The sequence below is a fragment of the Coregonus clupeaformis genome, chromosome 15 (genome assembly GCF_020615455.1).
Source record: "Coregonus clupeaformis isolate EN_2021a chromosome 15, ASM2061545v1, whole genome shotgun sequence".
NCBI lineage: Eukaryota > Metazoa > Chordata > Actinopteri > Salmoniformes > Salmonidae > Coregonus > Coregonus clupeaformis.
In genome coordinates this window covers 14,500,070-14,517,234 of record NC_059206.1, presented here as the reverse complement: position 1 = coordinate 14,517,234, position 17,165 = coordinate 14,500,070, and the positions used below count along the sequence as shown (strand labels likewise).

The 17,165-nt window shown below is 42.5% G+C and overlaps 1 protein-coding gene across 4 annotated transcripts in view; it reads left to right on the top strand.

The window, feature by feature from the left end:
* Nucleotides 1-17,165, top strand: part of tln1 (talin 1) — a 164,483-nt gene that overhangs the window by 13,275 nt on the left and 134,043 nt on the right. The window lies entirely within an intron of this gene.

Sequence of the window (17,165 nt, the reverse complement as noted above, 5' to 3'; positions counted from 1 at the left end):
TTTCCCTGTGATGTTTGAAATGAATACTATCTTAGCCAAGGTCATTTAGTTGTAACGTAACACCGGTTTCGCACGACTTTTAGAATCAACAGTGAAATATCTATATCTGGATGTGATTCGGATCCAACTAAGCTGTGGGCAGGGGGTGAAGAATGCACTTGGTTGAAGTGAAAGAATACTTCCTTTCAGACCTCCCCCACTGAAAGCCAACAATAATTCAGTCTTGTTTTCTTCAAAGCATCCCTGATGAAAAGGCCGGGATGAGTGTTTTACTCCAAACATTGTTTGTCTGCACTTCCTATCAGTTTGTTGGAAGAGTCACAAAAGAGCAACATGACTTTGGAAGAGCCATGCTTGCTTATCTCTGTAATAGCCTACTCCAAAAGATGCTGAAGCGCTTGAAGGAGACACCAGAAGATTCAACTGCACCAGACTTGTATGTCTATAAGTGACATTGTAGGATTTCTACCCCAGAGGGAAGTATATAGCTGCCATTTTCAACTGCTTGAACTTCCTCCTCTTCTCCCCTGTTTCCTGTGTACCTGATTGGTTGTTGTAGATTATCTCAACATGCCAACCGAGGTTCTCAATCGGTTCCCTCACATTCTTGCAAACCTTTGGGAATAAATTAAAGGGGTGTGTTCCTCTCCCTTTTTGCCAGTGACAAGGGGCCAAAAAAAAAGGAACCCTCCCTCTCTACCTCTCCTGGACTCCGCAGAGAATCGTTGCGGAATTCCAATGGAATGTCGGATGGAATTCAGATATGGAGCTGGCGGGCCAGAGTAGCCATGCTGTCTCTAGCCCAGTCTCAAGCCTAGCTCATGTTGCTGTTCTAAATCTACCGCCGCTTTATTAAAGGATGGAACCTGGAGTCACAACCATCTACACCCCTTGCTACTAGTCTCTGTGGTAGCAACCTTTTGACACTGTATTACTTCAGGGAGGTAGTTGCGAGGTAGCTTTTGAAAGGGCTAGTTTTCTGACTTTTTACCCCAATCTTAATTTGTTTCTTACTCTGAAGTTCTCTGAACTGGTTTCGCAAGTTCTTTATGAAACAGTTGATTGCTGAGTGTGACCGCACTCAGAACTTCTCTCAAAGTAAGAAACTGATTAAAGGTGTTACAAAATATATTTCACAGCGATTTAGATGGTACAATGATTCCCTACACTATTCAGTGCTTGTTTTCTCACATAAACTGAAATTGAGCAAACAGTGTAGAATTTTAGCAACCAGGAAATGACAGAGCGATTTCCACTAGATAACACAGCCTCAAAGTCAGAACAGCTTTCCCACTTTGACAACAGATGCCGCTCCGGTGGGAGAAATCAATAGGCGAAAATCAGTCAATCACAACACCGGCGGGTAAGTAATACTGTGAAACACTATCATTCCACTATTGACATTTTCTGAAATTGCAATGCAAAAAAGTGTAGCACAATTAAGATTGGGGTAAAAAGTCAGAAAACGAACCCTTTTTTTAATGTCAAGTTTTCTGTAACATTGTGAAAATTATCAGTTGGCTTAACTTGTTTGACAAGTGACAACATGCATTCACATGGAGTCACAGAGAGCTTGACCACAGGGGAACGGAGTCCCTTTCAAACTGGCACTCAAGCACTGCGCAAAGTTCAATTCCTCCTGGTTGCTATGGCTAGCCAGTTGTTTCTCATCACTGAAAGGCTTTCCTCTTTACCACTCTGTACTCCGTTCATTCTAGAATGTGTGAAGGCATCCTATGTGAGTGTCTGCAGAGAGATTTAAAGCCAATGGATTTGCCCTGCAGATTATACTCCCAACAGATGTTCCTGGGCTATTGCTTACAGTTCCCCATTGGTTAAGCCATCAAAGCATCTCGGAGCCTGCCTGCCAGCCAGCAGAATAACATAGAGCCACATTGGCGAAGTTCACATCGGTGCGCCAGAATTCACAGTTGAACTGCACTCCCTCTAGGTGAGTGTGTGTGTGTTTGGTGAGCACCCATTCTGACAGAAACCCCTCACCACAGGTCTAATTTGAACCATGTGCTGTAACAGCAGGGTCTACCTGAGACTCATCGTGAAGTTGTCATAATGTTACATCAATGTTAAAGCACATCCGGTAGTTGGAATGCTAGTGTTTCATGATGTGGGGATGAATGAATATGCAGTTCATGAACCTAATGCAGTTCATGAACCAATTTTTTTTTCTTCCCATTGACTACACAGAAATTGATAATTCATCAGAATATATATCTCAGTGAGCACCACCGGATGATTCAAATGTTTGGAAACACCTACTCATTCAATGTTTTTTCTGTATTTGTACTATTTTCTACATTGTAGAATAATAGTGAAGACATCAAAACTATGGAATCATGTAGTAACCAAAAAAGTCTTAAACAAATCAAAATAGATTTTAGATTCTTCAAAGTAGCCACCCTTTGCCTTGATGACAGCTTTGCAAACTCTTGGCATTCTCTCAACCAGCTTCATGAGGAAGTCACCTGGAATGCATTTCAATTAACAGGTGTGCTGCTGAAAAACATCCCCACAGCATGATTTTGCCACCACCATGCTTCACCAAAGGGATGGTGCCAGGTTTCCTCCAGACGTGATGCTTGGCATTCAGGCCAAAGAGTTCAATCTTGGTTTCATCAGACCAGAGAATCTTGTTTCTCATGATCTGAGAGTCCTTTAGGTGCCTTTTGGCAAACTCCATGTGGGCTGTTGTGCCTTTTACTGAGGAGTGGCTTCCGTCTGGCCACTCTACCATAAAGGCCTGATTGGTGGAGTGCTGCAAAGATGGTTGTCCTTCTGGAAGGTTCTCCCATCTCCACAGGGGAACTCTGGAGCTCTTTCAGAGTGACCATCGGGTTCTTGGTCACCTCCCTGACCAAGGCCCTTCTCCCCTGATTGCTCAGTTTGGCCGGGCGGCCAGCTCTAGGAAGAGTCTTGGTGGTTCCAAACTTCTTCCATTTAAGAATGATGGAGGCCACTGTGTTCTTGGGGACCTTCAATGCTGCATAAATGTTTTTGTACCCTTCCCCAGATCTGTGCCTCGACACAATCCTGTCTCTGATCTCTATGGACAACCCCTTGCTCAGACGTGCACTGTCAACTGTGGGACCTTTATATAGACAGGTGTGTGCCTTTCCAAATCATGTCCAATCAATTGAATTTACCACAGGTGGACTCCAATCAAGTTGTAGAAACAATGGAAACAGGATGCACCTGAGCTCAATTTTGAGTCTCATAGCAAAGGGTCTGAATACTTATGTAAATAAGCTATTTATGTTCTTTAATAAATTTGCTCGAATTTCTAAAAACCTATTTTCGCCTTGTCATTATGGGGTATTGTGTGTAGATTGATTTAGGATTTTTATTTATTTAATCTATTTTATAATAAGGCTGTAATATAACAAAATGTGGAAAAAGGGAAGGGGTCTGAATACTTTCCGACTGCACTGTATATCTCAGTGAGCACCACAGGAATGTTGCAGTTTGGTATTTATTCCTGCTTTAGACTCCCTCAACAGGACAAATATACCTATCCAACAACACACTCAGTAGCAGAAAGGACACAAACATTCTTCTCTCCCATATATTTTTTATGGGTACTATTCTTACAATAAGAGGCCAGGCATTTCAAAACAGACCAGAGATGCCAGTTTATTGGGTTTTGTGAATATGTGGCAGTTCGCCCACTGATTTTTGGCTCGTGCTCTAGGCTTTGGGATGGGGCAGCACAAGGCTGATAATGACTGATCTCCTCAAGCCGCTCCTCTGCCCTCTGGCATGAAAAGATAGGTCATATTAATACTCATATTGTTGTTTTGGGGTCGTTAACTTGGTGTCCCAGTCACTAGATGATAGGCACGGGGGCAGATAGTCCCAACTACGCCAACTAGATAGAAACAGACACAGCTGGGTGGTGGAGATAGAGTTGAACACGGGGTCAGGGAAGTCATTCTCGTAAGCGGCTGTCATTCATACCAGTGGCCCAGGAAGTGATTTGACACTACATGCTGACATTAGAGGGCGAGGGTGTTAGGTCTTTTAATGGATCCTGTCAAATCGTGCTCCCTCTCTCATCATAAGTGGGCTGCACATACGGGACCAACTGTTTATGCCAAGTTTGAGGATATAATTTGTGCTATTGAAACGTTTCAATGGGGCTGGGCACTGCATGCTTGGCAGAGCCTTCACCAAACACTGAAGCAATAGAACGTCTTGACACAACCCAATGCAATATGAATCCAACTGCACTTGTTTGCGTTTTTCTAACACTACCATTCGTTTTTTTTGTATCCCTTCAAAGTCGGGATGGGCATGAGTACTCGAGTACTCGATCGGACGTCAAAGCTCGATCTTTAACCAGAGATTATTATTTTTTCAAATACTGTAAAAGTATTTGGTGGAGTGTGCTTTGTGACTGCCCGAACAGGCAAGTGAAATTTTGTCTTGTAGACAACGTTAATTTCAATGCAAATAGTCTGGGTAGCCATTTGATTAGATGTTCAGGAGTCTTATGGCTTGGGGGTAGAAGCTGTTTAGAAGCCTCTTGGACCTAGACTTGGCGCTCCGGTACCGCTTGCCGTGCGGTAGCAGAGAGAACAGTCTATGACTAGGGTGGCTGGAGTCTTTGATAATTTTGCTTTGATAAGGATGCTCTCGATGGTGCAGCTGTAGAACCTTTTGAGGATCTGAGGACCCATGCCAAATCTTTTCAGTCTCCTTAGGGGGAATAGGTTTTGTCGTGCCCTCTTCACGACTGTCTTGGTGTACTGGGACCATGTTAGTTTGTTGGTGATGTGGACACCAAGGAACTTGAAGCTCTCAACCTGCTCCACTACAGCCCCATCGATGAGAATGGGGGCGTGCTCGGTCTTCTTCTTTTTCCTGTAGTCCACAATCATCTCCTTTGTCTCTAGGGAGAAGAACGGTGTGATGCTTAGACTCTAGTGTTCCAGTTGTACATGTGCGTTTGCGGGGCACAACAAAAAAGAAACCAACCTAAGCATCACACCGTCGTTCTCCCTAAATTCCCTTTCCCCTCTGTGTTCTCATTCACTCAATTGTGATCACACAAGCTCCGTTTAGGCCTACAGAATTAAATGCCTATAAATGCCCTCTGTACCGTGACAAAATTGATTAGGATTTGTTATCTATAATGGTTATGATAAATTAGGCATTGTTGTGATCTGTTGGCATATAGATCAATGTACTATTATTTTTTTCCCAGTGCTGGCCTTGTGTTCTAAAAATATAATTTATTTAACATTTTATTTGAGTACTTGGTGGGGGGGGGGAGAATCATGTGAGTACTCGAACAGTAAAGAAAATGTAAAATGCCCGTCCATACTTCAAAGGCTAGCCTGTCGGTAAAGATAAGCTGTTAGTTTTTCGGCACGATGATAAGCTGTGTGTGAGGATTTGCGCTAATCTTTTCCTGAAAGTGCAGACACGTTCCAGTCGCTCAGATGTAGAGATCAAACAATTATAGGCATAAGGCATAGCTTAATCATACCCACAAGCCCTAGAAGTGGAGCTGTGCATTAGAAGTGGGTCCAGGTGGCTGCTGTAGACTGTCATGCTGTTACGACCTTGAATATCACATTCACAGGGTTACTGATTTTGGTTCTACTTTCTAGTGATTCTGATTTATTTATTTTAATGATGTCAGAAGTTGAAATGCAGTGTTCACGGTTATACATGTTTTTTTTAATTAAGGGATTAGAATTCCATTTCTATTAAAGGGATACTTCGAGATGATCTACTTCCCCAGAGTTGGATGAACTCGTAGATACCATTTCTATGTCTCTGCGTGCAGTTTGAAGGAAGTTGCCAATTAGCGTTAGTGCAATTGCTAACTAGCGTTATGCACAATGGCTGGTAGTCTATGGGAACTGCTAACATGTTATTGCTATGAAGCACAGATAGTTCTGTTGTATTGAAATCTAATAATGGCTAACGCAATGGGTTCTGGGAAAATGTAATACCGATTATAGACTACTACTTTTGTTATCCTGTTTCACCATAACCAAAACAATGTCTCTGTTATGATTTGATCATTTATATTCACTGCGGTTGCTCTTTGTGCATTTAGTTTGAGGCCTTCCTAATTGTCTTCCTATTGACAGGGTGGGGGAGGAGAATGGGGTATTTCTGGCCTTGACTGAGCTGGGAATGCAGGCAGTGTTTGGGGAGGAGCTCGTGTGGACACACACACACACACACACACACACACACACACACACACACACACACACACACACAGAGGCTTGAGCATTGAGGTTATGTCAGGCTGTGGGTTCGGGATGGCCGGCGTCATAGTAGTGGTGTGTGTGTGTGTCCCTTACAGTGTCCACTCTGGGTGTGGCAGGCGTTGTCATAATACATCTTGAGAAAATATGGCCCTAGTGAGATCACCACTGCCCATAAGATGCTTTTAGGTCGCAAGAATTTCACCAATGACTCACTTTCCATGGCTGGATCATGTGAATAAAGACTTGACTCACCCAGTTCAATCTCTTATAATATAAGTATTATTGTTTACTTATTACATCCCTTTAGGTTGGTTCACCCCTATTGTTTATCTATCTCAAACGGTCTTAGACTGTGACATAAAACACATTATTTGGGGTGGGGGTGTATATTTGATGAAGTAAAACGGTTCTCTCAAGACTGCTCTGTCCTTTTTGAGTGACCAAAACTAGGAACTAATGTGGCCTCCTTTGCGTCCTAATTGTGTCGTAATTACAGTAGGCTGCAACAGCTGTATTGTGTCTGGTGCAGATAAAGGCCTTTGACCTGTGCAGTGATCTGTACTAAAAGGCTACGGGGTGCACTGGAACATAGTGGGGCCAAACACAATGAGTGGCCTGTCTGCTGTAGAACACCAGAGGCTACAGATAAAAGGGTTTGGTGTTCATGTTTTCTTTGCAATAACCTTGACGATATTGACTTTTTTTCTTCATTTATTAGGCCTATTTATCATGCTCAACCTTTCTAATCAGTCATTGTTTACATTTCAAAAAACGATGCCATGACGCGTTCTCCTTTCATCAGCAAAAACTCTTCAACCAAAAGCTGAAGGTTCTAGACCAAAGATTGAAGATGAATGAACTTGTATTTATACTGAACAAAAATATAAACGCAACATGTAAAGTGTTGGTCCCATGTTTCATGAGATGAAATAAAAGATCCCAAAGTTATTTCTCAAATGTTGTGCACAAATTTGTTTACATCCCTGTTCATGAGCATTTCTCCTTTGCTAAGATAATTCATCCACCTGGCAGGTGTGGCATATCAAGAAGCTGATTAAACAGCACCTTGTGCTGGGGACAATAAAAGGCCACTCTAAAATGTGCAATTTTGTCACACAACACAATGCCACAGATGTCTCAAGTTTTGAGGGAGCGTTCAATTGGCATTCTGACTGCAGGAATGTCCACCAGAGCTGTTGCCAGATAATCTAATGTTCATTTCTCTATCATAAGCCGCCTCCAACTTCATTTTAGAGAATTTGGCAGTAAGTCCAACCGGCCTCACAACTGCAGACCACGTGTAACCACGCCAGCCCAGGACCTCCACATGCGGCTTCGTCACCTGCGGGATCGTCTGTGACCAGCCACACGGATAGCTGATGAAACGGAGGAGTATTTCTGTCTCTAATAAAGCCCTTTTGTGGGGAAAAGCTCATTCTGATTGTCTGGGCCTGGCTCCCCAGTGGGTGGGCCTATGCTCTCCCATGCGCCCCTGCCCAGTCATGTGAAATCCATCGATTAGGGCCTAATTAATTTATTTAAATTGACAGATTTACTTTAATGAACTGTAACTCAGTAAAAAAAATGAAATTGTTGCATGTTGTGTTTATATTTTTGTTCAGTGTAGTTTTCTTTGTTTATTATTTATCGCGCTCAACCTTCCAGAAACCGTTCAGTGATACATGAGTCGTCTCCTTTGGTTAGGGTAGGGATAGAGATTAGGGGTCAGGAATTAGGGTTACTTTCATTGGTCCATATCTCTGATTGGGTCTTGACGTGGACAGGGCTGGATGGGTAACGGTTATGGGTAGTGGTTAGGGTAGGGATAGAGATTAGGGGTCAGGAATTAGGGTTACCTTCATTGGTCCATATCTCTGATTGGGTCTTGACGTGGACAGGGCTGGATGGGTAACGGTTATGGGTAGTGGTTAGGGTAGGGATAGAGATTAGGGGTCAGGAATTAGGGTTACCTTCATTGGTCCATATCTCTGATTGGGTCTTGACGTGGACAGGGCTGGATGGGTAACGGTTATGGGTAGTGGTTAGGGTAGGGATAGAGATTAGGGGTCAGGAATTAGGGTTACTTTCATTGGTCCATATCTCTGATTGGGTGCTGATGGTGGACAGGGCAGGATGGGTAATCCTTTTAATTTGTTTTGGTGTCTCTCGTCTGCTTGGGAAGAATGTCATGTTGCTTCCAGAGCCTTGGTTGTCTAATCTTTATTCCCTGCAAGAGCATTTTGAGAGGTTGATATTCCTGAAAGTGAATGGTGCCTCTGATTGATTGGCAGTGCTAAAGGGGGTTTTGACATTGGGATTGAGAGACTTGGACCTAGTCCAGAAACAACCTCTTGCCCTAGACGCCTCATGTAGATCTGAAAGAACTAGATATAGTGCATTTGGAAAGTAACAAAATGTGGAATAAGTCAAGGGGTCTGAATACTTTCCGAATGCACTGTATCTAGGCCATATGGTCCACCTTGCCCTCTGATAGGCTAGCCCCAGATGGAATTTTTGTGTCATAGTGCTAATATTGTACCTATCCAATTCTTTCAGATCTCCACGTGTAGGGCGGAAGGGCCAGGGGTTCCTTTCTAGACAGGGCCTTAGAGGGTTGGACTAGCCCAATGGATGTGAGGGGGCCGTGGTAATATGTCCTCAGTCCCCTACTTGCTTCGCGTGTTGATTGTATCACTCCTTCTTTCCTAATTAGCAGTTTTCATGCTGTGAAGAATTCAGTTGGCTCCATTCCCTTTCTCTGGCGCCTGGCGGAATTGCTACGGGATTCAGTTACGCTGGAGAGAGCGAGGGAGCATATCCTCATGTCACACAGCTATATTTTCATGTCACACAGCTATATTTTCATATCAGCGGTGACACGAGGCCCTCCGAAATAAAACTGCCACGATGGTGTAACCTTGTTGTCGAGGGCTTGCCGATGCCCCCCCAAGTTTCTCGGTAGTTGATTGGCTGATGATTGAAGTCGAGTAGTGAGAAAAGTATTAGCTCTAAACTATTACTTCTGGGGGTGCTCTTAAGCCAAAAGGGGTCGTCCCCCCCCCCCAAATGGACTGAAATATTGTCGATAACACCACATTGGATAGAAAGACACAGCACCCATGAGCAAGTATATTGTTTGCCAAGGAGACAAACGATTAGCAACTAAACTTCAATAGTGGTCCATTATGTTCTAGCAAATGGTAGAACAGTATAGTTATTAACCGTATATACAGTTCTTTGATAATGAACTTAAATATTTAGAGGTATATCGAAGTTCAGTTATTGTACAGCTTGTTCTAGGTTCTTTAAAGGCAGACTGCATCTGTTTACGCTCCTGGTATTTAGGCCTAGCTCCACATTCCTGTGTAAATCAAACTTCTAAATCCCTTTTTAGCTTTACATATTTCCACATTCTATCTCTACAAAATGCAATTATCTTTGTCATCATTGTTCTGCACAGTCTCTGATAGTAGTAATCTCTTCCAAGCTTGGAATATTGGATTTGAGAGTTCAAGGACCAGAATATAGCAGGTTTCAGGAAAGGCTGGGAACTGCCAGGGACCTCACGATGTTATCACCATACGATGTTATCACCATACGATGTTATCACCATACTGGGGGACCGCACCATATTGAGGGACTGCACCATACTGAGGGACCGCACCATACTGAGGGACTGCACCATACTGGGGGACCGCACCATACTGGGGGACCGCACCATACTGGGGGACCGCACCATACTGAGGGACTGCACCATACTGAGGGACTGCACCATACTGAGGGACCGCACCATACTGAGGGACTGCACCATACGATGTTATCACCATACGATGTTATCACCATACTGGGGGACCGCACCATACTGAGGGACTGCACCATACGATGTTAACACCATATTATGTTATCACCATACTTATGTGCCAATACGATATGTATTACGATTCTATATGTATTGCGATTCGATGTTCCAAACATATTGCTTACTATATTGCACACTGTTGTAAGAATTGCAATGCATATCGTATCGGCACCTAAATATAATATTGTATCGTGAGGTCCTTGGCAATTCCCTGCACTAGTTTTATATACAGATGCTTGGAATTAAAAACTAAGATTCTCACGATTCTATATGTATTGCGATTTGATGCTGCGATTTTATTGCATTTTGATCAGTTATGGAAATAAAAGTGCTATACATGTTGGCTCAGTGTTTAAAAATATGAAAATACCATTTTTTAAATATTTTTTCATACTTGGAGTCAAAGTATCGATATAATATCGTCCAAACTAATATCGTGATATGTAACTGTATTGATTCCCCCCTCATCACTAGGTTCAGGACAGTTGCATTATGTGCAGTGTCAAAGTATTCACACCCCTTTTTCCACATTTTGTTGTGTTACAGCCTGAATTTAAAATTGATTAAATAGAGATTTTTTTGTCACTGGCCTACTCACAATACCCCACAATGTCAAAGTGGAATTATGTTTTATTTATATATTACAAATAATTAAAAATGAAAAGCTGAAATGTCTTGATTCAACAAATATTCAACCCCTTTGTTATGGCAAGCCTAAATAAGTTCAGGAGTAGAAATGTACTTAAGAAGTCACATAATAAGTTGCATGGACTCACTCTGTGTGTAATAATAGTGTTTAATATGATTTTTGAATAACTACCTCATCTCTGTACCCAACACATACAATTATCTGTAAGGTCCCTCAGTCGAGCAGTGAATTTCAAACACAGATTTAACTACGAAGACCAGGGAGGTTTTCCAATGCCTTGCTAAGAAGGGCACCTATTGGTAGATGAGTGGGGGAAAAAAAGAAGACATTGAATATCCCTTTGAACATGGTGAAGTTATTAATTACACTTTGGATGGTTTATCAATACACTCAGTCACTACAAAGATACAGGCGTCCTTCCTAACTCAATTGCCGAAGAGGAAGGAAACCGCTCAGGGATTTCACCATGAGGCCAATGGTGACATTAAAACAGTTTCAGAGTTGAATGGCTGTTACATTACTGAGTACCACTCTCCATATTTTCAAGCATAGTGGTGACTGCATCATGTTATGTGTATGCATGTAATCGTTAAGGATTGGGGAGTTTTTCAGGATAAAAAAAGAAACGGAATGGAGCTAAGCACAGCAAAATCCTAGAGGAAAACCTGGTTCATTCTGCTTTCCTCCCAGACACTGGGAGATGAATTCACCTTTCAGCAGGACACTAACTTAAAACACAAGGCCAAATCTACACTGGAGTTGCTTACCAAGAAGACAGTGAATGTTCCTAAGTGGCCGAGTTACAATTTTAACTTAAATCTACTTGAAAATCTATGGCAAGACCTGAAAATGGTTGTCTAGCAATAATCAACAACCGATTTGACAGAGCTTGAAGAATGTTGCACAATCCAGGAAAAGCTCTTGGAGATTAATCCAGAAACACTCACAGCTGTAATCGCTGCCAAAGGTGCTTCTACAAAGTATTAACTCAGGGGTGTGATACATAAATATCTCATTTGCATAAGTATTTAATTTTCAATACATTTGCAAACATTTCGAAAAACATGTTTTCTCTGTTATTAAGGGATATGTGTGTAGATGTGTGAGGGAAAAAAATAATATTTAATCAATTTTGAATTCAGGCTGGAACACAGCAAAATGTAGAATAAGTCAAGGGGTATGAATACTTTCTGAAGGCACTGTATTAGATAGGCCCTATAGTGTCAAAGCGGTGCACTGTGACCATACTATTTGCGAGCTGGCTCTTTGTTACTCGGCAGCGGAAGCGCTGCAATAATTGCAGCTCTGGCGGGGGACTTCCTTTTCTCAGACAGGGTGGGGAAAGAGCTCCACTCCCATCAATAGTGAACTACTGGGACATTAAAGGCTAGCTGCAGCTATCTGCTTCATACATCAACTGGCTCAGACCTTCAACAGGACATCGAAACTCTGAAGACCTGGGTAAGCCATATTGAGCCACTATAGCTCAATATGGCTTCAGTTGTACTCGAAATATATATAAAAAAAATATGTATGTATGTGTATATGTGTGTGTAATAGATATTGAACTAACTGTAGCATAAGCTCTGTGAATGATTAGACCTTTGGTGTCAAGGATACTACTAGACACAATGTTATACAGTATGAGTTGTCTCACTCCGGCCAAACATAAACCTTCTTCAACATCTCTAGTGTCCTCACCTAGGCTAGTGGAAAAGTAAACACATGGAAGGTCTGCCATTTTGCCAATCATTAGAAATAAGTTGCGTCTCCTTTGTGACAGCTTGTGCCAAAACACAACTTCTGCACATTTGTTAGCTTTGGTGTAGTAGTTCTGCGTCTTTCTCATGAGCAAAACAAACCCTTCCTTCCTTTACTACTAGCTAACTCTTAATTGCACAGGATACAGAGATCCCGGCTGGGGAAAAGTGTCTCTCTCTCTCTCTCTCTCTCTCTCTCTCTCTCTCTCTCTCTCTCTCTCTCTCTCTCTCTCTCTGAGCCTGCAGATGGCTAAAATGCCCTTTTATGGCATTGGAGGGCTTTTGAAACAGGAAATGACATCACGCTCTGAGGTAGTGAGTAGGGAGCTCGCTACAACTCCGTGGCATTCCAAAGCGGGTGAGTCGCAGCTTGCCTGTAAACGAACCTCAGGCATGACTGACACTCGAATCACCTAGACCCAAAAAATTGACTGGGACGGACATATTTCAACTGAGATGTTATTTAATCTATGATAGGATGGATGATAGCAGCAAACCAAAATAATGAATGGTGGGTCGCTGTGTTACTGTAGCAGAGGCTTGTGTTCAGTGAAGTTCCAGGCCTCGAAAGGAGTTCAAACTTGTGTTTATCAGAGAGAAAGAGGAAGAACGAGACTAAAGAAAGAGAGAAATACAGAGAGGGAGAACAGTTAACAGAACAGTCAGCGGGCGTACCATGCGTGTGTGTCATTCCCTGGGAGGTGCTCTGTCTGTCTGCTCTGGGACTGCTGACGTGCAACACACACGGCCACTCCCTCCTTGAAGTAGGAGGAACTGCAGCCAGGCCAGAGAGAGAGAGAGCGGAAGAGACGGTTCCAATAGCCTTCTAAGGCCTCTCAGACAGCAACAGTAAAATATTAATCATAATGGGGATTATCAGGAGTAGGACCTCAGATGACGATTGTTTTCTTTCTATGGGGCTAGCCACCTGTATTTATAGAGCAGTTTGGAGTGTCCATTTCAATCTAATTTCAAAACCACGTTGCCTGTGATTGGTCACGTACACATATTTTGCATATGTTATCGCAGGTGCAGCGAAATGCTTATGTTTCTAGCTCCAACGGTGCAGTAATACCTAACAATACAAAACAATACGCACAAATCCCTTTTTTTTATTTTTATATATCAGAACGGGCAATGTCCGAGTCCAGAGTGTGTGTGTGTGTGTGTGTGTGTGTGTGTGTGTGTGTGTGTGTGTGTGCACACTACCGGTCAATAGTTTGGACACACCTACTCATTCAAGGTTTTTTCTTTATTTTTAAATTTTTTTACATTGTAGAATAATAGTGAAGACATCAAAACTATGAAATAACACAGAATATAATATGGAATATGTAGTTACCAAAAAAGTGTTAAACAAATCAAAATATATTTTCTTAAGTTAATTTGTGGAATTTCTTTCCTTAATGCGTTTGAGCCAATCAGTTGTGTTGTGACAAGTTGGGGGAGGTGGTATACAGAACATAGCCCTATTTGGTAAAAGACCAAGTCCATATTATGGCAAGAACAGCTCAAATAGCAAAGAGAAACGACAGTCCATCATTACTTGGACATGAAGCTCTCATGACGACCGCCATAGGAATGGAAGACCCAGAGTTACCTCTGCTGCAGAGGATAAGTTAATTAGAGTTACCAGCCTCAGGAATTGCAGCCCAAATAAATGCTTCACAGAGTTCAAGTCACAGACACATCTCAACATCAACTGTTCAGAGGGGACTGTGTGAATCAGGCCTTCATGGTCGAATTTCTGCAAAGAAACCACTACTAAAGGACACCAATAAGAAGAAGAGACCTGCTTGGGCCAAGAAACACGAGCAATGGACATTAGACCGGTGGAAAAGTGTCCTTTGGTCTGGAGTCCAAATTGGGGATTTTTGGTTCAAACCGCTGTGTCTTTGTGAGATGCGGTGTGGGTGAACGGATGATCTCCGCATGTGTAGTTCCCACCGTAAAGCATGGAGGAGGAGGTGTTATGGTGTGGGGGGGTGCTTTGCTGGTGACACTGTCTGTGCTTTATTTAGAATTCACACTTAACCAGCATGGCTACCACAGCATTCTGCAGCGATACGCCATCCCATCTGGTTTGGGCTTAGTGGGACTATCATTTGTTTTTCAACAGGACAATGACCCAACACACCTCCAGGCTGTGTAAGGGCTATTTTACCAAGAAGGAGAGTAATGGAGTGCTGCATCAGATGACCTGGCCTCCACAATCCCCCGACCTCAACCAAATTGAGATGGTTTGGGATGAGTCGGACCGCAGAGTGAAGGAAAATCAGCCAACAAGTGCTCAGCATATGTGGGAACTCCTTCAAGACAGTTGGAAAAGCATTCCAGGTGAAGCTGGTTGAGAGAATGCCAAGAGTGTGCAAAGCTGTCATCAAGGCAAAGGGTGGCTATTTGAAGAATCTCAAATATAACATACAGTGGGGAGAACAAGTATTTGATACACTGCCGATTTTGCAGGTTTTCCGACTTACAAAGCATGTAGAGGTCTGTAATTTTTATCATAGGTACACTTCAACTGTGAGAGACAAATTGAGAGAAAAAAATCCGGAAAGTCACATTGTAGGATTTTTTATGAATTTATTTGCAAATTATGGTGGAAAATAAGTATTTGGTCACCTACAAACAAGCAAGATTTCTGGCTCTCACAGACCTGTAACTTCTTCTTTAAGAGGCTCCTCTGTCCTCCACTCGTTACCTGTATTAATGGCACCTGTTTGAACTTGTTATCAGTATAAAAGACACCTGTCCACAACCTCAAACAGTCACACTCCAAACTCCACTATGGCCAAGACCAAAGAGCTGTCAAAGGACACCAGAAACAAAATTGTAGACCTGCACCAGGCTGGGAAGACTGAATCTGCAATAGGTAAGCAGCTTGGTTTGAAGAAATCAACTGTGGGAGCAATTATTAGGAAATGGAAGACATACAAGATCACTGATAATCTCCCTCGATCTGGGGCTCCACGCAAGATCTCACCCCGTGGGGTCAAAATGATCACAAGAACGGTGAGCAAAAATCCCAGAACCACACGGGGGGACCTAGTGAATGACCTGCAGAGAGCTGGGACCAAAGTAACAAAGCCTACCATCAGTAACACACTACGCCGCCAGGGACTCAAATCCTGCAGTGCCAGATGTGTCCCCCTGCTTAAGCCAGTACACGTCCAGGCCCGTCTGAAGTTTGCTAGAGTGCATTTGGATGATCCAGAAGAGGATTGGGAGAATGTCATCTGGTCAGATGAAACCAAAATAGAACTTTTTGGTAAAAACTCAACTCGTCGTGTTTGGAGGACAAAGAATGCTGAGTTGCATCCAAAGAACACCATACCTACTGTGAAGCATAGGGGTGGAAACATCATGCTTTGGGGCTGTTTTTCTGCAAAGGGACCAGGACGACTGATCCGTGTAAAGGAAATAATGAATGGGGCCATGTATCGTGAGTAAGAGCATTGAAGATGGGTCGTGGCTGGGTCTTCCAGCATGACAACGACCCGAAACACACAGCCAGGGCTACTAAGGAGTGGCTCCGTAAGAAGCATCTCAAGGTCCTGAAGTGGCCTAGCCAGTCTCCAGACCTGAACCCAATAGAAAATCTTTGGAGGGAGCTGAAAGTCCGTATTGCCCAGCGACAGCCCCGAAACCTGAAGGATCTGGAGAAGGTCTGTATGGAGGAGTGGGCCAAAATCCCTGCTGCAGTGTGTGCAAACCTGGTCAAGACCTACAGGAAACGTATGATCTCTGTAATTGCAAACAAAGGTTTCTGTACCAAATACTAAGTTCTGCTTTTCTGATGTATCAAATACTTATGTCATGCAATAAAATGTGATTTTTTGGATTTTTGTTTTAGATTCCGTCTCTCACAGTTGAAGTGTACCTATGATAAAAGTTACAGACCTCTACATGCTTTGTAAGTAGGAAAACCTGCAAAATCGGCAGTGTATCAAATACTTGTTCTCCCCACTGTATATATATATAATATGGTGTAATTCCCTGTGTATCTGAATATTCCAAGGATGTGAAATTTTAAAGTGGTAATATTATTTAAAAGCAATCTATTAACTTGAAATACTAGTGTAAACATATGAACTGTGGAGAAAGGAAATGCACTCAGATTTCCAGTATGATGACCCAAAGAGAAAGGATGGTCATGTGTTGTAATGCGTTCTTCTCTGGTGAATCATGAATGACCCCATTCTAATTATTTGTAATTCATGTGACCAATCAGGAAAACACTTCATCTGTTGTTCACGCTGCCTATTGACTTTTTAAATGACCCCCCCCCTCTTTTACGCTGCTGCTACTCTCTGTTTATTATCATTGCGTAGTCACTTTAATAACTCTACCTACATGTACATAATACCTTGACTAACTGGTGCCCCCGCACATTGACTCTGTACCGGTACCCTCTGTATATAGCCTCGCTATTGTTATTTTTTACTGCTGCTCTTTAATTATTTGTTACTTTTATATCGTATTTTATATTGTATTTTTTAGTCATTTTTTGGGGTATTCTTTCTTAAAACTGCATTGTTGGTTAAGGGCTTGTAAGTAAGCATTTCACTGTGAGGTCTACACCTGTTGTATTCGGCGCATTTGACATAACATTTGGTTTGATTTGATAATGGATGTGTCCAGTCTTGTTT